Source organism: Chelonoidis abingdonii, chromosome 10 (assembly GCF_003597395.2).
Source record: "Chelonoidis abingdonii isolate Lonesome George chromosome 10, CheloAbing_2.0, whole genome shotgun sequence".
In the NCBI taxonomy this organism is placed as follows: domain Eukaryota; kingdom Metazoa; phylum Chordata; order Testudines; family Testudinidae; genus Chelonoidis; species Chelonoidis abingdonii.
In genome coordinates, this window is record NC_133778.1 from 1,830,587 (window position 1) to 1,854,060 (window position 23,474).

The window sequence follows — 23,474 nt, forward strand, 5'->3', positions numbered from 1 at the left end:
TTCCCTCCACTCTCAAATCCTGTCAGCCACTGTAACCATAAAAGCATAGAAACGACCATACTGGGTCAGCCCAAAGGTCCATCTAGCCCAGTATCCGACAGCGGCCAATACCAGGTGCTTCAGAGGAAATGAACAGAACAAGACAATTTACTGAGTGATCCATCCCCAGTTGTCCACTCCCAGCTTCTGGCAATCAGAGACTAGGGACACCCAGAGCATGCAGTTGCATCCGGGACCATCTCATGTTAATACCCATCAATGGACCTAGCCTCCATGCACTTATCTAGTTATTTTTTAAGCCAGTTACACTTTTGGCATCCACAACATCCCCAGGCAACCAGTTCCACAGGTTGACTACTTCACAGAACGCACACTTTCTTCTATTTGTTTTAAACCTGTTGCCTATTAATTTCACTGGGTTTCTCCTGATTTTTCCAACGTTAAAGACCTCTATCATATCCCCCTTTCATCTCTTTTCTAAGCTGAAAAGTCCCACTCTTTTTAATCTCTCAGATGGAAGCTGTTCTAGACCCTTAATCATTTTTATTGCCCTTCTCTGTACCTTTTCCAATCCTAATATATCTTTTTTGAGATACAGTGACCAGAACTGCATGCAGTATTCAAGGCATGAGCATACCACAGATTTATATAGCTGCACTGACATTTTCTCTTATCTATCCCTTTCCTAATGGTTCCTAATGTTTCGTTCACTTTTTTGACTGCAGCGTCACATTGAGCACGTTTTCAGAGAACAATCCACAATTATTCCAATTTCTCTTTCTGGAGTGGTAACAGCTAATTTAGATCTCCTAATTTTGTATGTATAGTTGGGATCATGTTTTCCAATGTGCACTACTTTGCACTGATCAACATTGCCGTTCATATGACATTTGGTTGCCCAGTCACCCAGTTTTGAGAGATCCCTTTGCAACTCTTCAAACTGCTTTGGACTTAACTATCTTGAGTAATTTTGTATCATCTCCAAACTTTGCCACCTCACTTTTTACCCCCTTTTCCAGATCACATATGAATATGTTGAACAGCACACTGTATAGCTCTCTCCATTGTGAAAAATGACTATTTATTCCTACTCTTTGCTTCCTGTCTTTTAACCAATTATTAATCCATGAGGCGACTTTCCCTCTTGTTGTCAGATGTTGGTTGCGTGTGTTCTCTCCGTTCGCTGTCCCAGCTCTGTGCAGATAGTTGGCACAGCAGACCTTTATCGAACTGCCCAATAACCACAATCTCATTAATAGCAAAGGAACTCAGTCAGGGTTTATTGTTAATGAAGTACGGTCCTAGTATCCCATAGACTCTTCAGGACCACTAACACATGTATGCCTCTCACAACAGACCAGCTCAGTCATAGGCTAGCCTAAGACACTCTTTGAGACCCCTTTTTATGCACCAATACAAACAAGATACATATTGTCCTGCTCACATGGTTAGCCCTCCATCTACCTTGTACATGTTGGTTCCATCAAACCATTTCTATCCATCACGCTGTCGTCCTGACCTTATCTTTAAGAGAGGTCAAAGTGTTCCTGTTATCTCTGGAAAATGTGTTTGTACTCACTTGGTATCGGTGCGTTCTGGTACCACCATTCTCAAATATATGTATGCATGTCCTGTACCTAGCACTTCTCAGAAATGTGTGTGTTTGCAATATCTGCCCTGTTCTTGCCAGATTCAGTGAGCCTGCTCACAGCCTGCCTCTTGTTAACTTTGCTTTATATTAGCAATGCTTGGCCACTACTTTAGTTCAAGGCCCAGGCCTCACACCAGGCCTCTGATACAAGGATTATGTCACAGACTCCCCACTACTTACCCCATGAATGCTTACTTTGCTTAAGAGCCTTTGGCGAGGGACCTTGTCAAAGGCTTCTGAAAGTCCGAATACACTGTATCCACTGGGTCACCCTTGCCTATATTTGTTGACCCCCTCAAAGAAATCTAAGATTGGTGAGGCATGATTTCCTTTTGCGAAAGGTGTGTTAACTCTTCCCCAACAAATAATGGTCATCTCTGTGTCTGATAAGTCTGTTCTTTACTATAATTTCAACAAATTTGACAGGTACTAAAGTTAGGTTTACCAGCCTGTAATGGCCAGGATCGCCTTTGGGGCTTTTTAAAAATTGGCATCACATTAGCTATCCTCCAGTCATCTGGTACAGAAGTATAGCAGGCCATGGTACCTTTAGAACTTGGCCCAAAGGTTCTGTTGCCAGAAAGATTTGATGGGAACCACCAAAGTGCTGTGGTTTTCTTAACCAGTGCCGCCACTTGTTCACTCTTGCAATGTATCTCAATGATCAGTTCAAAATGGGGTTTAGTATCATTTTATTGATCCATGAAGCCCTGGACTGGGTCTTGCTCCTCCTGGAACAGGCCAGCCCAATTCTCAGTAACACTGATGAGTTCACCCACATCTCCTTGGTAGTACTTAATGATCCAAATTGCATCTCCACCACTGAATCTGCCATGCAGTTTCTCCACCAAGGCCATCAGCCCATCTCAGCTTATATTGTCCATTTTCAACATCTAAAAACTTCTCTCTCTTCTCCTGAACTTGCTTGCAAGCTGTGAGACATTATGCAAGCTCTGGTGAGATGCATATTAGCTCAAAACTGCTCTGTCATTGTCTAAGTGATACTGAATAGATAAGAAGCTGCTGAGAACCTCTGACTGTAGGTAAGAGTTAAGCAAATCTTTTGGTGCCAAAGGAATCTGCCCCAACCTTTGCTTTCCATTTCAAATACAAGATTCTGGGGGAAGGCGGGTGAGAAAAACAGAAGCTAAATTCCTAGAGAAAAAAAATCTACTGGCAAAAAGCTCTTATTCCAAACAAAAAGAGGAACACACAGAGGCAGAGGCCCTGAGACAATGTCTGTTTAGTAAACAACCAGCAGGAAGAGCTTTCATCATCAAAGAACTCTGCTTCCAATCCACTGGATTTGGAAAGAAGTCTAACTCATGGTTTTTTTCTGGCAGAGTACTAGATCCTACACTGGAGAAAGGACTTCCAAACACTTGACTATAGTTGAAAAGCAGAGACCCAGTCTTTCCCTTTTCACAGTCACCACAGACCACTGACCAAAGCACTAAAAGACAGTTAAATAAAAGATTGAGTATTAGGCCTACTCTGCAGGATTCATTTCTCCAGGTCCTAAGCCAATTCCTGAGTGGCTGAGGCTTGCTGGTCTGTGTCAGCAGCAACAAATTGAAGTTTGCAAGATGTCAGGTCCATTTTACTGCTGCTGCTGACAGGTTGACAGCTGCAGCGAAATTGAAGTTCACAAAAATCCAGTCACTGTTGCCGTTCAGGAAATATAAGTAGCCAAGACAGGAACTCAAACCATTTGCTCCTCTGAGTGCATATGCAGGGAAGGAAAGACCTGCATTCTTTTATCACAGCCACCATCTTCAAAAGCTGAACTGTGAAATTAATAAGAATGGAGAGGTTACTCACTCTGTGCAGTAACTGGAGTTCTCCAAGAAGTGCATCCCTACGGCTGCTCCACTTCAGGTGTGCATGCACACTATGCACCTTTGATTGGAGATCTTCAGTAGCACTACTCATTGGCTCATGCATGTGCCCTACGCATCCTCGTACCCCACACAGAGGCTAGACAGGGTATGCAGGCAAACCTTCCCCACTGCACAATCTCGTAGAGGAAACGCCAAAGCAGAGGGGACGAAGGACAAGTAGTGGAGCACCCACAGGGCACCCATCTCAAAGAATTCCAGTTACTGCACAAGATGAGTAACTTTCTTCTTTGAAATGTCCCTACTGGTACCTCAGATGACTACCAAGGAGTACTCCTAGCTGGAGGGGGAGTTTCAGACCAGAATCCAGGACTATAATCAAGACTGCATTCCCAAGGGCAGTATCCAATCTGGAAAAATAGATCACCACACATTGTTTGGAAAAGGTGTGTACTGAAGTCTAAGCTGCAGCCTTGCAGACCTCAGCAATGGAAACATTCTTGAGCAGTGACACTGAGTTAGAGAGTGCCCTTGTGGATTGGGCCAATACCCTAGAAGGAGGCTGTATAGATTCAAAACAGGAAAGGACTCCAGAAAGCCATCTAGAGAGCCTTTGTGTGGAGACTGTAGACCCTTTAGATCTGTCAGCAATTGACATGAACGGTCCAGGAGACTTCCTACAAGACTTGGTTGTGTCCAGATAGAAGGGTAATGCACTCCTGACATCAAGTTTGTGTAAAACAGCATCCTGGTGTGGTTGGGGGAGGGGGGCAGCTGGGAAGAACAGATGGATGACCTGGTGAATCTGAAGCTTGGGCAACACCTTAGGAAGGAATTTAGATCACAGACATAATAAACTGTCCTTGAAAAATATTATAAAGAATGGGTCTGCCATTAATGCTCCTATTTCCCCCACTTTTCAACAGTCTTCATGGACAGGTTAAGAAGGGAACAAATAGTCACTGATTCAAAGGGAGGTCTCATACAAGACACCTGAATATGAAGTTCAGATCCCAAAGAGGAGTGGTTCTCTTACCCATGGAAAAAAGGTTCCCCAATCCTTTAATAAATTTAATTATTGCAGGGCTAGCACACAGGGAATCCCTCAAGGAATGAAAGGCCATTATAGCCACCAAGTGGATTCTGATAAAGATAATCCTGTCTTTTGACTTCAGGAGGAAGCCTTGAACAGTGGAGAGGGAAGAATGAGTAGGTGGAAGATACTGCTGTTCACACCAATTGTTGAATCATCTCCACTTTGGAAGGTTAGAATTTTGGGTGGATTATGTCCTGCTGTTCAACAATACCTGTTGTACTTCCACAGCGCAAGCAGTCTACTCCCAGGAACCACTGAGGAATGACACCTTGAAGGTGATGTACTCCTAAACTGAAGAACCCAACCAGCATCTTAAGGAAGTAGATGAGCAGTAGCCAGAAGGCTTTGTTTGGCAGACATCCAGGTAAGGTCATGCCTCTCTTGGCCATGTTAGAGGCGATTTCCTGTCTCAATAAATGTTCATGAGAGGGGTCCCAGAAGAGGGACGGGGAAAGGAGGTAAAAATGGATGGAGCATCTCAACGTTATGACTTCCAAGATCCATTTCACTGACACTGTTGCTCATTTCATCTCCACAACAATTGTTACATGTCTGGCATCTTGGCTCCAGCTCTCTGGATTCCATAGGAAGGTCCAAAATACAGTTGAGGATCTTCCCTTTGATGGTTTTAAACTTTTTACTGAGAACACTGAGTCATTTCCAAGTGCTGACTCCAGAGCCAGCTTGAGATCTCTTGGAATCTACATACCCGCAAGTAAATGGAGATCCCAGGTAGCTCAGAGATCCCGCCCCATCCAGTTGTCTGGATTCCAACCTGAGCTTCTGAGGAGGAAATCAAGGTTTCAGCAGAATAGGCAATCCACTACACCTGGTTCAACTACAGAACCCTTCTCATTATTAAAACATCAATTTTGACAGACTGGCTGAGGGTCAGAATCATCCCTGTTTTTTGCATCTCCAGTTGCAACAGTTTGCCCATCTCCCTCCCTTTAGGGACATACTCTCCCATCATAAGCGGTCTCAACTTGATCCCCTAGTTCTTCCTTTCCCTGCTCTTAAAGAAGTTGGACTTCCATGGAAAGTGTTTCTCCAAGGCAACAAACACACCAGAAAGCCCTGTCATGGACCAGGATCACTTCCTGGCAAGTGAGGCAATGTCTGAACCCTGATGATGCTGGCATACCCCTTCAACTGAGAGAGAACCTCTCAAGAGGAGGGTAGAAATAAAGAGGACAAGGAACAATCCTCTTACAAAAACTGACATATCTAATTATACTAAACTACTAATAATTAGCCAAGGCAAACTTGACTGATTGAAGCAAGCACGCTGGATACTCCATCTCAGACCGAAGTGATTCACCCATACAGCCAAGGCTTTGCAGCAGATCCCAGAGCTGGAGCACAGACTAGTAGGTTTTTGCCCGGAGTTGGAGTGGAGCCGGAGCAATTCAAAAATTTGATTGCTCCAAATCCCTGCACACAGCCCTATATAGCTTTGCTGTGGGATACAAGGTAGGGTGCAGGAGCGGGCAGACCAGCACTGCTACCAAAAATTGCCAAAGGCACACATGCACCTAAAATGGAGCACTCATAGGGATGCTACTCAAAGAACAAATGGTTAGTTTCCCTGTTCCTCAGAACACTGAGCAACTGACTTCATTCTTAGAAATTACATGCTCTGCTTAGATAAGCAGAGCAACACAATAGGTCAATGACTGTGTGCTGCTCAATGCCCCTCCCTTTCCCCACAATATGAGAGAGTAGGCGGGTACTGTTCTATACCCTTTTCCAACAAGGCCACTATGAAAGACATGACCCAACCAACACAGTCCTGAGACTGATCCCTGATGGGAAGTCCAGTTCCTCTCCTTTCCCAGCAGCTTAACAGGTATACACGCTGTGCTTCCCAATCAGGTGTTCATCTCTGAAACCTGCTGGGTGCTCATCTGTGTTTTTTAATATGGGTTGCCTGCTAGTAGGATTCCGGAACATTTTTCAAGTCCTGGTCTTTATACCATCTACTGCTTTAAGAACCCATTTGCTGTAGAGTATTTACAAAACTATATCTGACAGATGATGTGGGTGAGGTAATACCTTTTATTGGACCAACTTCTGTTGGTGAGAGAGAAACTTCTGAACCACACAGAGCTGTTCTTCTATTTGATAACTGACTCAATAAAAGATATCCCCTAACCCACCTTGTCTCCCTAATATCCTGGGACCAACATTGCTACAATTACACTGCATCTGACAGATAAAGAAGACTGAGTTCCCTGCAGTGTTGTGGATAAGAGATACTTAGTTCATTACATAACAGATGAGGATTCTTTTTAATAAACCGCAAGTGTTAAACATAATACCCTATATGGGAAAGTTAGCTTCTTGACTGTAAATTCTCTTTCTGGGATCTTCCATGTCTGAATCTGAACTGTGAGGTGTACCCTTCTCCCTCATTCTTGGGAGTTAGATAACCTTTAGACTGTTAAACTGAAAACTCAAGTAAGGAAGCTCAAAGTTAAGGCTGATATTGGTGTGAGTGAAAGATGAAGTATGTCTAACCCTTCCTCTTTCAAATTCACTAAGAGCAGATCATAACCAGCCTTAACTTCTAGTATTAATCGCTCCCCTATCTCTCCTTTGCACACACCTTCCCGTCCTAAATTAAGTTGTCTCAATCTTACAGTTCACTCTGGTTTTTAAAGTTACAGGCTCAATAATGTTTAAATAAAAATGTATACTATAAAATAAGCTGATACTATATAATTAACATCTGCTTTTTACTTGGCTATGCTGTACTATTTAGACATAATACCAGACTGGTAATTACATATTTTATAGGAAACTATGCCAAAACAGTCAGTCCAGCGTCTTGACTGATAAGAAGAACCTATAATCCGAAGTTCAACACAATCTATAACAAATACCAACACACAACCAGATGACTGTGCAGTTCCCAAGGGAAAATGTAATTCCATAATGGTTTGAACAACACTCCCACTTTGAATGCTGGTTTAGGCTGTCATACAATAGAACTAATTTATTGTTTCAGGCTTAAACATCAATCCAACAAAAGCATCTGAACTGCATAAAACTAAATGCTTTATAAACAACGCTATACCAGAAACCCCTAACATGCACATTTTTATACAGAGCAGATTTCAAGTGTTTCTATAAACCCTATTAGTCTATTTAGAAAATGTGTCACACTGAAACTATGTTTACAGAGTTTTGTAAAAGCTACAAGATTAACCCTATGTTAAAATGAAGTAAAATATCATCATTCAAGATGACTATCCCCTGAAGAAAACAGAGAAAAAAATAGAACATTAGAAAAAAAGTTCCTTGGCTAGTGTTCCTGTTTTTCCCTTTTGCTATTAGAGGCACAGAGTTTAAAAAGGGCTCTCTCTAGTATACTAATACTCCTTCTTGAGGTAGTTTGATATTGGAAGTGATTAGTAGGGATATAATCACAATGCTACAAATTTTGCATTTTTTCCTGCAGGATTGCAGAGAAAATGGAATAGAGATCTTTGCAAGTTAGGAAAACAAACAAAAACAGGGGACTCTAACTTGTACTAATGATAGACCTACAATGAATTACTTGCTGTTTCTCAAGATTCAGTTAATGCAAACTGAATAAGGAAACCAAAGCTATTTTGCTCATTTGACAAGTGTAATTTAGTTTTATTTATAATAAATCAGAGTATACTAATAAGTGTTAACACACTTTATAATGGTAATTAAATTTTAATAGGAGATCTCACTACAGCACTATTAAATCTTTCCAAAAAGTAAGGAGTATGAATTACAAATGTAATCAGATGCTAGTGCTTTCCTCAGAATGAAAGTGCGTCTTTAAGAGGTCACCTGAAACACCATATGGTGCTCCTATCGTTCTGTTCACTGTACTGGTCCCCAAATTACTGATGTTCTAATCCTGGAATTTATTTGTAAAGAAGTATTCTGCTTCCTTACTGTCCCAACCCATTAATTTACAGGTTTGATATAAAATCCCAGCCCTCTTAAGCAAATATATACAGGCAGGTCTATAGGACGTCAGACTTTACAAAATGAGAGGTTCAACGCACCAGCAACCACAGACATGACAAGATTTCACCTGAGGCATTGTCTTGGTTATTCAGTTTTAGCTGTACAGAGAGAAGAGGAAAAGTACCTCACTATACATATTCTCCATCTCATCACCTGCCTGCATCTCTCACAAACGCACCATGGCTCCCTAACCCCTCCTCCCCCCACGGAATTACCTCCTTTCTGTCTCTCTTCTGGAGAGATACTGTTAAAGGATTATAGTAATTTGCAATTCCTTAAGATAAGATGGTACTGAATTTGTTGACCCATGATGGAATCCTACTAAGATGGGTTTCTCGGTTGGGGGGCAGGAGGGTGAAGCAGCCACCACGTTGGGCCTGTGCTATGCTTCACCAGCAGAAATGAGACTGCAAATGTGTACCTGAAGTCTTCAAACCACCCGAACTGGTTTCCAGCTCTATGCCCCTCTATCACACTAGGGAACAAAAACTCTGTGTGGTAGCCAAAGCCAAACAAAAAGTTGGCCAGAAAAGTGATGATTATCTTAGTTTCAAATACAAAAGTATTTTCAAATGTGGTTCGATCATCATGTCTGACCCCAAATCCCCACACATTCCTCCGTACTACTACAATGCCATCTGAAACACTGTCACCAAAACTACTCTCAGATGTATCCACCAGGGAAGCAGAAGAGGAAAAATGACCTGGATGAAGATGTGCACAACATTAAATATCATGACTGAGGCTGAATTTTTATATTTAAAAAAAAGCAGGCCAAACATAAATTTCTTGCACAGGAAGAACTACTGAAGCTTTCCAAGGGATTTTAGAGTCTGTTCATGTTTCTTCTTTCACTGCTTTTCTACAGTCTTGTATCCCCCTCCACCATTTTCCCTCACATACTTTTCTCCCCTTCTCTAACTTTTTCTATGACTAATGACTACACAATAACCCCAGCAAGGAAACACAAGGCAGTATTTGTTTTCTCTTCTGAGTTTACCCTTGCAAATCCTTTCTAGGTAAAGAGACATTACCCAAATATCCTGCTTACTGGTTAGACAGCCGTGGTGAGGACAAGAATCACTCCACACATCTATCACACATTGTGGCCCATTGTAGGATAAAGCATCCCTCCACTTCAGTTTCCTAGTTAACATCATCAAAATAGCAAGAGAAATTGCTCATCCAAGGCACTCAAATACCATAGTAGCAGGAAGCACACAAGAACTTGGAGAGCATGGCAAGCAGGAAGTTTTCCAACCACTTTCTGCAGAAGGTAAGTTTTCATTTTCAAAAAAAAAATTATTAGCTCTTATGGTTGAGAAGGTCTGCAAAATGTGAACTGAATAAAACGATGATGTACTGCTGTCTTCCTGGTTCTACAGACAGCTTCAATACCCCTGCTGCTTCCCAGCACTCACAATCTGCAGCAGAGTGAAAACTGACCCAAAGTCTCACCAGTTTTCACGACTTTTTTCAGACCTCTAAGCAGCAATGAAACAGAAAAGAATCAGGTCAATTTTATTATGCCAAGACTTGAGAAAGCTGAGAGCAACAGCAAAGGCAGACATCAAAGCTATTATTTGGGGAAATGAGCTAAAAAATGACAACTAGGAGAAGGGTCAAGCATTAGAAACTGACTCTCAGCAGCAACAAAGCAGAGGGATGAATTCAGAAAAGCTACACCTATTTAGTGCCTGCCACCATTTTCATATCACTCTGAGGGCTTGTCTACACTCCTGCATGGTGTCAATTTAAACTGTGTAACCTCAGCTACAAGAATAGCGCAGCTGAAGTCGACATACTTAGACCTACTTACCACGGTGTCTTCACTGCGGTAAGTCGACAGCTGATGCTCTCCCGTCAACTCTACCTGCGCTTCTCATTCTGGTGGAGTACCGGAGTCGACAGGAGACTGCTCAGCGGTCAATTTATCACATCTATACTTGATGCAATAAGACTCTCGCTGGATCGACTGCTGCCTACTGATCCAACGGGTAGTGTAGACAAGCCCTCAGATGATAGATTTAGTGCTTCAGCCACAAGAAGTCTAGTTAAAATTTTAACTCCAATATCTGGCTTTATGGGTTGGGGTGAAGCAGAAAGGAGACATTATAAAGGAGGTGGCAGGGAACATAAGGCAAGGAAAGGAACAAGAGAAAGAAGAGAGAATTACCCAAAGGTAGCTCAGGAAAAAAAAAAATGTTGAGTGAAGACAGGAAGGAAAAGAAAATATCAGAGGATGTAGTAAGTAGCACTGACTGAAGAATACTTGGCAAATATGTAATGAATGTTATCATTGTTCATCAAATATTGTACTCCTTTAATACCTGTTTGTGGTTTTCAACCAGCACAGTAGCTAGGCAAATACTATTCTGCACATACACTACTTCTAGGAATATTATCAAATATATTCAATGAATATTTCGTCTACTATTCATTCAGCCGTAGTAGTAAGTCACATTTAAAAATATCTATTAAATTGAAAGTTGTTAAATACCATATTTAAAACATACTGTCAAGTGGCCTGGAGCTATTTTTCTTTCTTTAAATTGCAAGGGGCATGGTAGCAAATATTTTCACCGAGACGTATTAGTTTAGGCCTTGGGCTTTAAGTATCAAATTTTTGAAGCCCTGATTTTTCCTCTACACAGGCCACTACCTTGATAATTATTTCCTCCACTCAGCCAATAGGATACCATACTATACTTTAGAAAGAGTGCAGAGGAGTAGTTACAATGGAGACCTTTCAAAAGCATAGGGCTGGTCTACAGTGGGGGAGTGTCGATCCAAGATATGCAACTTCACCTACGTGAATAGCGCAGCTGAAGTCGAAGTAGCTCAGATCGATTTACCTTGGGTCCTTGTGGTGCGGGATCAATGTCTGTGGTTCCCCCATCGACTTCGCTACCACCGCTCACCCTGGTGAAGTTCCAGAGTCAATGGGGAGCGCATTCGGGGATCGATATATCGTGTCTAGATGAGATACAATATAATCAATCCCCATTAAATAGATCACTACCCACCAATAGGGCAGGTAGTCTGGACGTACCCATAGCATGGGCTCTAACTGCAATTTCAGTAGCATTTTCAAGGAATCTAAGAAAGGTAAGTTTTCATCTTTGGCCTTAGGTTGCATGTACCCAAGCATTCAACACACCCAGGATCTAAGTGCATATAACATCAAATCAGCCACTGGTCTTTGGGGGAAGGGGTTTATATTATTGTTTACATCTTACAATAAAGAAAATATTCAACTTAAAGAAAAATTTTTTAGGAAAAATGAGTTCTCTGTCTGCATCTCAAATCTTGTTGCCTATCTTTGAAGTTACCCTAAAAAAAAATCCTTGACTACTACCCATCTTTAAAAATTCTGAAAGGCACTAGCAAGATGACTAAATGCTTAAGGAAGAGTTACACCTATCAAGTCCAACATTTGTACCCACTTGTTTCTTTGATACATGCTTTATGCATTTTCAAACAAAACTGCAACTTCCTTAAACTACAAACCTAAGCCCCACGCCCACAGACAGGCTGCTTAGCCCAGGTAGAGTGATGTACAACCTATGCACTATAAATGGCACAATCAGGGCTCTAAAGTAGAATGTATGAAATCACCATATCTTCAAATCAAGGACACCACTGGACATAGCTTTAAAAGTCTACCCCACAGAGGTAAGTGGAAAGCTGTCTGGCCGGGGGGTAATGAGCTTAAAATCATCAATTTCTATAAAAACTTTTTGTTTTTTAATCATTCTTATTTCTCACTCTTATGATTGCAAAGAGAGCCCAGATGCTAAAAGAATGAGAACTGATTCCATGTTTTCATGAGCCGGCAGACAGGCAACTCCTGTACCTCTGCTGATGTCCACAGTAGCATCAGAGTATATAAAGAAGAAACTGGAAGTTTCACTGTGTACCATGTGAGCAGAAAATGAAACTCAAATCAGGCCAATTCAAGCTGCTGCTGCTGCATCAGAAAACTACCTGCAGTGGCAATTGCAGACATAAAAAAGTAATTCAGGTAGTGAAGAATTTTGCAGATTACATGGAGAATCTGCTCCCGACCCAAATCCCCACAGTAGAAAAAGCAGTTCCAGGGGATGGGTAAAGTAGTAGAAACCCTTCCGCAGCTCTAAGGAAAAGTGGAAAGAAGAAACAGTCTCTTCTTCCCTTTCAGCAGCTAGAGGGGAGCTGACTAGGGTGACCAGACAGCAAATGTGAAAAATCGGGATGGGGGGGTGGGGGTGGGGGTGACAGGCACCTATATAAGAAAAAAACACCCAAAAATCGGGACTGTCCCTATAAAATCAGGACACCTGGTCACCCTAGAGCTAAGCAGTAAATTTCAGCCACCTTTTATCAGAAGCTGCTGTGATAGCGAGCCTCAGAGACAGCAACCAGACTCAAGTTTCAAAAGCTATCTGTGACAATGCATTGCTCCTGGACATCACTTGTAAAGTCTCCACCCTCATCTTTCATATCTATCTCTGGCTCGCAGTCCCCTGGTTTTTCAAGTGTGTCTATTAATTTTGGGATACCAACAGTAATTTCTGTACCATCCTCTATCAAAGGATTTAATCTGAAGCTGTTATTGAAACTTCAGCTTGATTGTGAAGCTTTAAAATTTGCATGTTGACTTTATAATTTTGTTTTTATAAATTTAAACATAAGCCATAATCTATACAAGTAACTAGATTACTGAAAATCTGTAATATCCATCACCACCTGGTTTAAAAGCTTTTTTTAAATTGCTGATTAACTTCAATAGACAAGAGATCTAATTTATGCTGTCAATCTCATATCAGGAACTTTATGCACAGATCCTGCTGTTTCCTAATTTTTGGTTCCTGGCTACTACTTATAACAAGGCATCCTGGGATTTTACTTTCACTGCTTTCTTACCACTGACTCTATAAAGTTATCTCCTGTTCAGACTTGTCTGATTACATCTGTTGTACATTAACTTTCCCGTATGTTGAAAATCTTGGCCCATGAACACTAAATTCGCCAAGCGTGTTCCACCAGATGAGACAATGGCTTTTACTCAAATTTGTTTTTACGTTACCTCTATTAAATCATTTTATTTCCAGAATAGGTTTGTGTTGGTTTAATCCACTTTACCTTTCTAAATCAAAACCCTGAAGCAAAATTAAATAGTGAAGTTCAAAGATGGTATTCTAAAGGTCCACAAATAAGTGAACACAACTGATAATAATAATGAAGGATATCTGATAAGATGCACATGCCTAAGACATGAAAATATAAAAACAGCACAACATTCATGAAGTTTCTCTTACATATTTTGGTTTATAAAAAAATGTGGTCTCTTCTAACTGGGTGGCATTTTGCATTTCAAACTGTAATTGAGTGAACATGTTGCCATGGTAATAATGGAATTGTGCAATAATTTTGTTGCCTTGTAATTGCTGGATATTTGTATACAAGCAGCTGAGCTTTCTTAATTCAATGCCCTCTCAAATCTTTCAGGCAGACTCTGGAGCTACAACAGCATCTTTTAATGTGAAAACTCTAAAACAATTTCTGATTTTTCAACCACTATCAGAATTCAAAGCAAAGACAGGCCACATTACAAAAAAGAAATCCTTTCAAGAATCAGGCTACACAAACTTCTGTGTTCCTTAGCTTTTTTTAAATATTGCCGTTTTTAAAAGATCTCATTTAGATAGATAACTTCCAGTAACTTTTGGCCACAACTGAAGGCAATGACAGCAGTGAACACTGCACAAGTCACTTGTATTGATGCTATGTAACAGCAGTAAATCCAGATGTACTCTGATGCCTTTCCTCAAGGAGAGTGAAACACACTTTAGGTAGAGTGCAAATACAAGGTTCTCTACATGACTTAAAACTTGCATTGAGGCTATGCAGAAAGTAAAATACAGGCATCTCTAAACTAGCCCATACAGACAGATGTGGATGAGGTGAGACCAGAGGATCCATACTGTGACTGAGTGACCCCAACACACAACTACTACATTCTCAGTGTCCTGATTCCAGGTTGGTGGGTGACTTTCGCCTGCCCAATCCACCCACAATTCTCTCACAAACAGCTCAGTTACTTGTGAAATAAACTTCCATAAACTCCCCCCTAAAATATCAGGCAAATCTATAGTAATGGACATTCTGTTAAATCCAGAACGTCAGTATTTTAAAAGTGATAAGTCTAATTTATGCAATGCTTTACACAAAAGCTGTCACAGCAAATCTAATGACAAACTGAAAAAACCTTCAGTGTCATGCAAATACGTACATAAGCACGTAATATCATTACATGTATTTTGAAGAAACAGAATGGATCAGTTTTACTTCCCTCCAAATGGTATGAGATGTCTTGGTATAATGTCAAATAATCATCATGTACTAAAAGTGAGTTTGCTTAAGAAGTCATGCTGCGCTTACAACGCCACACACACACACACACAGAGCAAAAAAAATAATCAAAAGATTAAAGAAACAAGTATTGCATACAGCATCTTCCCTGATAAATTCCTGCAGCATAAAGCCAAACAGTTCAGTAACACCTACCTTCCAAATACATTATAATTAATTTAAAACTGACATGAAAATTGTTGCACAAACCAACATTTCATACAGTAAAACTCCCTTTTAAACACACAGAAATTGAGGGGAAAGGGAACAAGACAGTGCAGGGGTAGGCCAGAATGTTACCCATAAGTTTGATTTTATACCATCATTTTGTGTTGTATATTAACACAGCCTAAAAGTAATCATGAATATTTGTTACACAAAACCATCTGCTGCCCACTCTTACCATAAGACAGAATTATTTTTTGTTTGCCAATCAATAAGTATTGTGACAGACCCAGGCCAGTGGGGTACAGGAGTCTGGTAGAGGGCAAATATACTGGTCACTGGATGAGTAGTTTTCTGTTCCCTGAGTGACCAGAGCAGGGGCTGCACTAGAGTAATAAGGAACCTGCTAGAACCAATTAAGACAGACAGGCTGATTAGATCACCTGCAGACAATCAAGGCAGGCTAATCAGGGCACCTGGGTTTAAAAAGGAGCTCACTCCAGTCAGGTGGGGAGGAGCCAGAGGAGAGGAAACGTGTGAGGAGCTGGGAGCAAGAGGCACAAGGAGTTGAGAGTGAGAGGGTATACTGCTGGAGGACTACAGAGTACAAGCATTATCAGACACCAGGAGGAAGGTCCTGTGGTGAAGATAAAGGTGTTTGGAGGAGCCATGGGGAAGTAGCCCAGAGAGTTGTAGCTGTCATGCAGCTGTTACAAGAGGCACTATAGACAGCTGCGATCCACAGGGCCCTTGGCTGGAACCCAGAGTAGAGGGCAGGCCCGGGTTCCCCCCAAACCTCTCAACTCCTGATCAGACACAGGAGTTGATCCAGACTGGGAGAAGATCACTGAAGTGAGCAAAACTGCCAGTAAGCACAGGACCCACCAAGGAAGAGGAGGAACTTTGTCACAGTATCTTTTTGGTTCACATAACCATGGAAAAGCAGAATTTTGTAATGCTGATTTACTAGTATCTCAAACAAGGTAAAGAAATATAAGTTATAAAAACCATCATAAGCATGAAATGCAGAAAAGACTCCCACATAAGTCCAAAGATACTTTGCATAAGACACATTTTATTTAATATAAAGATCAAAACAGCTACTCTGAATGGGTATCAGCAACAGATAAAATCACTTTTGAATAATACATACCCGTACGTATAGCCTGGACTATCATCATATTAGCACAGACACATTTTAAAAAACTTTTACAAGAACACAGGCCACAGCATAGCTTTGTTTTGTGCCATCTCCCAAAAACTGGAATTACAACTAAGCATTCAAAGCCGTAATTGATCATGGTTTAAAGAGACATCTGCACCTCTTTATCCCAGCAGTCTTCTTTATGTTTTATTTCTTGGCTATGAATACTTCAACTACCAAAATTCCCATTTTATCTAAGGGTTCATTTCCTAAATTTGATACATACATAGTACTATCCCAGCTATCAAGAATTTTTTTAAAAATTAACTGTCACTCAAAACAAAAATCAAATTTTCCCTTTAAATTATAATTGGTTTAAAAAGCAGAATTGTAAACAGCTTAATCAATTTGCAAGTGAGCTCAACCCTTCTAATGCCAGAACCCTCCACCCATTCCCCTGTCCCTTCACAGAACACGTCTTCACTATTGACTGGGCGAGATAGAAAAACAGCTCTGCACAAGGAAAGGAGAGAGATTTTTGGGCAGTAGGAGGGAAGAGGGATGTGAGTACACCCAAATTCTCGCTGCCTCTGTCTGCAACGGTCACCCTGTTGCAGGGGCAGATTCACACACACGCACACCAGTGCCTGTGACAGCGTGACAGCCCCCCCCCCCCCCCCACACACACACCGCTGGATGGACAGCCAGACACATAGCGACCCTACACACAAACATGCTGACTGCTGGACAGAGACAGCCAGACCTCAGCCCCCTCCCCACCAACCTTCCCTCACACACAGCACAGTTGTTGGGCAACACACACAGTGACTGCCAGACAGACACACACAGCCACCCCGCCCCATACACAGCAGAGCCACTGTCAGACACATGCTAGCCCCCACACATACTGGGGCTGCTGGACACACAGACAGACAACTCCCCACTTACACACACGAGCACACAGTGATTGCCAGACACTCACCCATCCACACAAGTGACTGCCAGCCAGCCAGACACACACACACACACGCACAGACACAGTGACTGCCAGAAAGACAGACAGACATCCACCTACACAGTGTGACTGCCGGACAGACACAACCTCCCCCCAGACACACACACACACAGTGACTGCCGGACAGACACAACCTCCCCCCAGACACACAAACACATATATACAAGCACACACCCCTAGTTACTGTCAGACATAGTACACACACATAGCGACTGCCCGACAGACACCCCCCCGCCCCACACACACAGCGATTGCTGGACAGACACATTCCCACACACACACACGTGACTGCCAGACAGTCACAACCCCCCCCCCCCGCGCACATACACAAGTGACTGCCAGACACACACCCCACACACACACGCGACTGCCGGACAGACACCCACACCCACAAGTGACTACCAGACACAAGCCCTCTGCCCCCCCCCCCACACACACACACACATACAAGTGACGGCCGGACAGACGGACACAACCCCCCCGCCTCCCCCCCACACAAGTGACGGCCGGACAGACGGACACAACCCCCCCGCGCGCCTCCAAGTAACGGCCGGACACGGACACACACGGGAGGAGGCTGCCGCCCAGGGATACCCAGCCCCGCCCCCTGCCCTGCGGACGGCTCTCGGGCCGCGGCCCCCAACCCTTAGCGGCAGGAGGCGGCGGCGCCGCAGCCGCTCCCCGCTCCACTCACCCCAGCTGCATCACTCCCCGCCGAGCCCCGCTCAGCAGCGAGGCGGCGGCAGAGCTGCTCGCTGGGGGGCGGGGGGAGGCGCAGAGACCCGGAGGGGGCGGGACGTACCACAGCCCCGGCCCCACCCGGCTCATTCACAAAAACCCAAGCCACGCCGAACCGCCGGAGAGCGGAGCCGCATGCCCCGCACTGAATGGCCCCACCAGGGGTCAGTCACCTCACGACCCGCCCCCGACTCCACTTCATCCTCCCCTATTGGTCCTCCCCTCCCCTCTCATCACTGCTACCTAATCACAGTGCAGCGTGAGCCTTCAAGGGGCTCAAAAGCACCCGCCACTGCAGCGGAGACGCCCCCCATTGGTGCTCCGAACTGCCCATCAACCTCCTGCCCGGAATCCTCCGCGTTCTCCGCTCAGGCCAGAGAGAAAAATAGCCGTGCGCGACCCATCCCTTTAAGGACCCACCGGTCGGGAGCAGCCTCAGGAGAATTAAAAGCCGGAGGACAAAAACAACCGCAGCCTTAAAGGGGCCGCGCAGCGGCTGCCTCCGCATAGATGCGGGCACACGTTGCACGGCCCGCGCGGGTCGTGGGAGCTGGGTACTCACCTGTGCGGCGGCAGCAGGCGCTCGGGGCTGCGGCAAGCCACGGGGAGGGCCCGGCGCTGGGCGGACACAGCGGCGCGCGCGCCACCGACGGAATCAGCCCGTGATGGGATCCGCCATTTTGGAATTTTTAGATGGAAAGTCACGTGGTGCGACCATTTTTTCCCTCCGCCAATCAGGAAGCTGCAGTTATTTTTAGCACAATTCCCCCCCATGGACGAGGCGAGATGGGGGAGGGGGAGCGTGGGCGGGGGTAAGGAGCTGGTTGGGTGAGGGGGGAGTGAGGCGGGGGGTGGGCCTGCGAGCCGTTGTGGGGCGGCGGGAGCAGGGAGCCCTGGGGCGCAATGTGGGGCAGGGAGCCGCGGGAAGGGGGTGTGGGAGGGAGGGAGTGCAATGTGGGGCAGGGAGCTGTGGGGAGGGATGGGGCGCAATGTGGGGCAGGGAGCTGTGGGGAAGGGGGTGCGGGACGGATGGGGTGCAATGTGGGGCAGGGAGCTGTGGGGAAGGGGGTGCGGGACGGATGGGGTGCAATGTGGGGCAGGGAGCTGTGGGGAGGGATGGGGCGCAATGTGGGGCAGGGAGCCATGGGGAGGGATGGGGCGCAATGTGGAGGGGGGTGCAGGAGAGAGGGTGCACAGTATGGGGCAGGGAGCTGTGGGGAGGGATGGGGCGCAATGTGGGGCAGGGAGCCATGGGGAGGGATGGGGCGCAATGTGGAGGGGGGTGCAGGAGAGAGGGTGCACAGTATGGGGCAGGGAGCTGTGGGGAGGGATGGGGCGCAATGTGGGGCAGGGAGCCATGGGGAGGGATGGGGCGCAATGTGGAGGGGGGTGCAGGAGAGAGGGTGCACAGTATGGGGCAGGGAGCTGTGGGGAGGGATGGGGTGCAATGGGGAGGGAGGTGCGGGAGAGAGGGTGCACAGTTTGGGGCAGGGAGCCATGGGGAGGGATGGGGCGCAATGTGGAGGGGGGTGCAGGAGAGAGGGTGCACAGTATGGGGCAGGGAGCTGTGGGGAGGGATGGGGTGCAATGGGGAGGGAGGTGCGGGAGAGAGGGTGCACAGTTTGGGGCAGGGAGCCATGGGGAGGGATGGGGCGCAATGTGGAGGGGGGTGCAGGAGAGAGGGTGCACAGTATGGGGCAGGGAGCTGTGGGGAGGGATGGGGCGCAATGTGGGGCAGGGAGCCATGGGGAAGGGGGTGTGGGAGGGAGAGGGTGGCAGAGGCAGGGAGCCATGGGGGGGTCAATGAAGGGCGGGGGTGATGAGAAGCAGGCTGCTGTGGATAGTGCTGTAAAAGGGAAAGTGCAAGCAGGAGCAGGGCACTGTGAAGGGAATTTGGGGTGGGGGGGTAAGGAGAAGCAGGGGGCTGGAGAGGTGATGCAGTTGTGTGGGTGGCAATGTGTGTGGGAGGGGGGGCTAAACTGAGTAAACCCAATGATCTGAACTACACCCTGACCCCAAACACAAGGACCCCAGCTGAAGTACTGTTTGCCATGGCCTCCCCCCCCCCCCATCCTCTCTCAAAGCTATGGCCCCTTTAACTAGTTGCTGACCTAAACCCTACACAGGGTGTTTCAGACCATCAGGACCCAAATTATCTTAGGAGTCTGGGAGAGTGGCCCTTTCCCTTACGTGTCGCCTGGGTGTGACTAGCTGAACAAGCTCTTCCATCTGCAGCAAGCTTTCAAAGGTGGATATGGCTCCTCCTCAGTCCTCCAAGAAATGTGCACCAATATTGCTGACTCCGAGTTCACAGATCATGAGTCAAGCCCCCCAAAATCAACATTTTCTTTTTAAATGTTTGGTTATTATATGTACCTTCTGATTTCATGTCTTCAGAGTTTACACTTTCAAGCTTGCTTCTGCAACCACAAGGGCTTGAAACATAGTCTCAGCTTTCATTTAAAGAAAGAGTATCACATACATCACATGACTCCAGGAGCTGAGGCTGTAAGAAAAACACCAAATATCATGACTCTTGATAACACTGTAAGAACTGGCAACGCTGTGGAAAAGTCATTGCTTTTGTCTCACTCTGCTGGAGCTCAGGCACAGCTTGGAAGGCTTTTTTGGCAAGATTCTCCTCATAAAAGCAGGAAATCCCAAAAAACAAACTCCACCCACTTGGGTGGGATTTCCCCTGTGCAAAGGAAGACCTGCCTAATTTGGTTTGACTTCCACTAAGCACAAAGAGCCAGATCCACAAATGTATTTAGGTGGAAATCAATGAAAGTTAGGAACCTAAATACCATTATGGATCTGGGCCAAAGAAAGTTTGCCCACTAGGAGTGGGGTTTTCTCTAGGCAAGGAAAACACCACCTAATGGTATGAGAGCTTCCCGCTGAAGCACAGGGAAATCCTGTCCACTAAGGATTGTGTGTCCCCACAGGAATGAAAAGACATCTATCTGGAATAGAGCTTCCCCATGTTCAATCTCAGGAGTGGCCAAACTGTCTTCTGAGCCGCTTGCAGCTCTTTTACTGTGCAGCTCACAGAGCCCCCCCCCGCCCCTTCTCCACTTACCAGACTGGGTGGGGTGGGGGAGTTGGGGCTTCTGCCCTGCAGTGGGGTGGTGGGGTATCTAAGGGCTTTAACCCCTTGGCCCAGCAGGCACCACCCAGTGGGGCAGATTATGCATGTCTTGTGACTCTTGAACTTCTGAAAATTATTGTATGAAGCTCGGAGATCAATAAATTTGGCCGCATTTGTTCTCTCTCTTCAAAACAGGTTGAGATCCGTTTCCCCTAAGCTTACCCAGCAGGTCTTCTGGCAGACTTTCTCTCTTCCACCTCCCAATGCACCTCTATTCACTGGTGGATGGGAGGAAATGCGTGTGTGTGGAATAAACGTAGCAAGGGCTTTGGATGACTTCACATAGGTTGCAGAGGGGGCAGGGACAAGGGAAGACTGGGGCATGATGGAACATGAAGGAGTGCAGAGTAGGCACATGTGGAATGTGAGTGGGTGTGGAGTGGGGTATGAATGACAGTAAAGGAGGTTGAAGTTGGTGCACTGGAGCCAGAAGACCCTTTGGGCTTTTCTACACTGGCAATTTACAGTGCTGCAACTTTCTCGCTCAGGGGTATGAAAAAAACACCCCCCTGAGTGCAGCAAGTTACAGCCTTGTAAAGCGCCAGTGTAAACAGTGCTCCAGCTCTGGGAGCCGTGCTCCCAGCACTGGTAGCTATTCCTCTCATGGAGGTGGTTTTTTTAGAGCACTCTCTACCAGTGCTCTGCCATGACTACACAAGCCACGTTAAAACCGCTGTTGCCAGTGTAGACTAGCCCTTAGCCTAGAAAGCACAGGGAGCAGTCTCTCCTCCTCTCCACGCATGCACATGCTTATTCTGACTGAGTGTGAGAGTGGTGATTGTGCTTTCCCTTTGAATGTCTTCTGATCTATTGCCACATGTTGCATCCTTCCTCAGCACCAGGAACTCATGTCTGTTCACTTCCCTTTTTCCTCACCCGTTGAAACTGCTCTCACTAGATGACGATAAGAGTGAAAAGCCAAGGAGAGGCGCTGCAGCAGCCAGGAGAAGAGAAGACTCTAGGACAAAGCTTCTTCTATGTTCTATTGTAGTCCTTTTAGTAGAAGCTGCCTGGTACCCTGCAGCTCTCATCAGGGCTTCCTCACGGCATGCACCATGCCATCTACTACCTGCACTTTCTCTCAGTGTTTCCACCTGCTTCAAACTCCTGAGTTTTTATGGGAAAGTTTCTTTCATACCCTCTCAGGCAAGCCTACCTTTGGGGAAATGACATGGAACATTGCAAGTTCTATTCTGATACAAACATCAAAGTACCACCTCCAGCCCGTTTCCTACAAGGAAGTAGAAATAAGGTGTGGAAAAGTTTAAATTCAGATCAGATTTGGATATTAAAATACAAGCCCCAAAAAAGAACCAAGCATTAATGGAGAAATTACTATAGCTAATTTTTACAGTTTTGTACGCTGAATTTCTTTTAAAAAAATAGAACTTGTTTCTGTTCCAATTTTAACAAGAATTAGGAATAAGATAAGATATAGAAGATTGTCGTAGTATATATGACATATATACTTAGCCAGTGCAGGTAATGTAAATTTCAGCAAATCTGAAGTTACTGATTTGGTTGTTGGAATAATGAGGGGAAATGCAAAATATATTGGACATATACTACCTGTTCAATTATTAGCAGACAATCAGACTGTTAATTCTTTCTGAGGAAATTGTCTATATAGGATCCTGCTCTTGTGATGCTCTCACCCTTCTGTTTTGCAGCTCGTATTGTCTGTAAAAGGGATGTCATGCACACCTCTTCATGGTATCAAACATCTACTAGAGAGTATAAAAGAAACCCTTACATGAATTGCCATAAGTACCAATCAGGAGTCCTCTGTGCCCCTTTTGTTTACCTCCATACTTTCTTGGCAATCATTTAGCGTTTAATTGGATTTTGTACTTTAAACTGTTATTCTAATATATTGTAGGATCTTCACCATCTGTAGTCTTTTGCTTGGCCTGAGGATTTGGTTGGCAGCACTCTCATTTTGCTTGAAGTCATTCAGCAGCATATCTGAAACTAATAAAACATGCTTCAAACATTTTATCTTGCAATGTTCATAAGAACATCCATACTGGGTCAGACCAGTGGTCCATACAGACCAATATCTCATCTTCCTACAGCAGCCGTGCCATGTGCTTCAGAGGGAATAAACAACAGGGCAATTTATCAAGTGATCCATTCCCTGTCATCCAGGCCTAACTTCTAGCAGTCAGAGGTTTAGGGACACTCAGAGCTTTGGTTGCATCACTGACGATCTTGGCTATGGCCATTGATGGACCTATCCTCCATGAATTCATCCAATTGTTTTTTGAAGCTA

General features: G+C 44.8%; 1 protein-coding gene across 9 annotated transcripts in view; it reads right to left on the minus strand.

Annotated features, from left to right (window-relative positions):
* HDAC4 (histone deacetylase 4) overlaps positions 1-18,758 on the minus strand; it is a 494,934-nt gene extending 476,176 nt beyond the window's left edge. For 4 of the 9 annotated variants that reach the window (XM_075069863.1, XM_075069860.1, XM_075069862.1 and 1 more), the window contains exon 1: positions 18,614-18,758. The gene's annotated coding sequence lies outside the window, so the exon portion shown is untranslated. Of the gene's footprint in view, positions 1-18,007; positions 18,107-18,294; positions 18,441-18,613 lie in introns of those variants that run through there. The other 5 variants (XM_075069864.1, XM_075069861.1, XM_075069856.1 and 2 more) reach the window with 3 other exon arrangements.
* Positions 18,759-23,474: the final 4,716 nt, after the last annotated feature.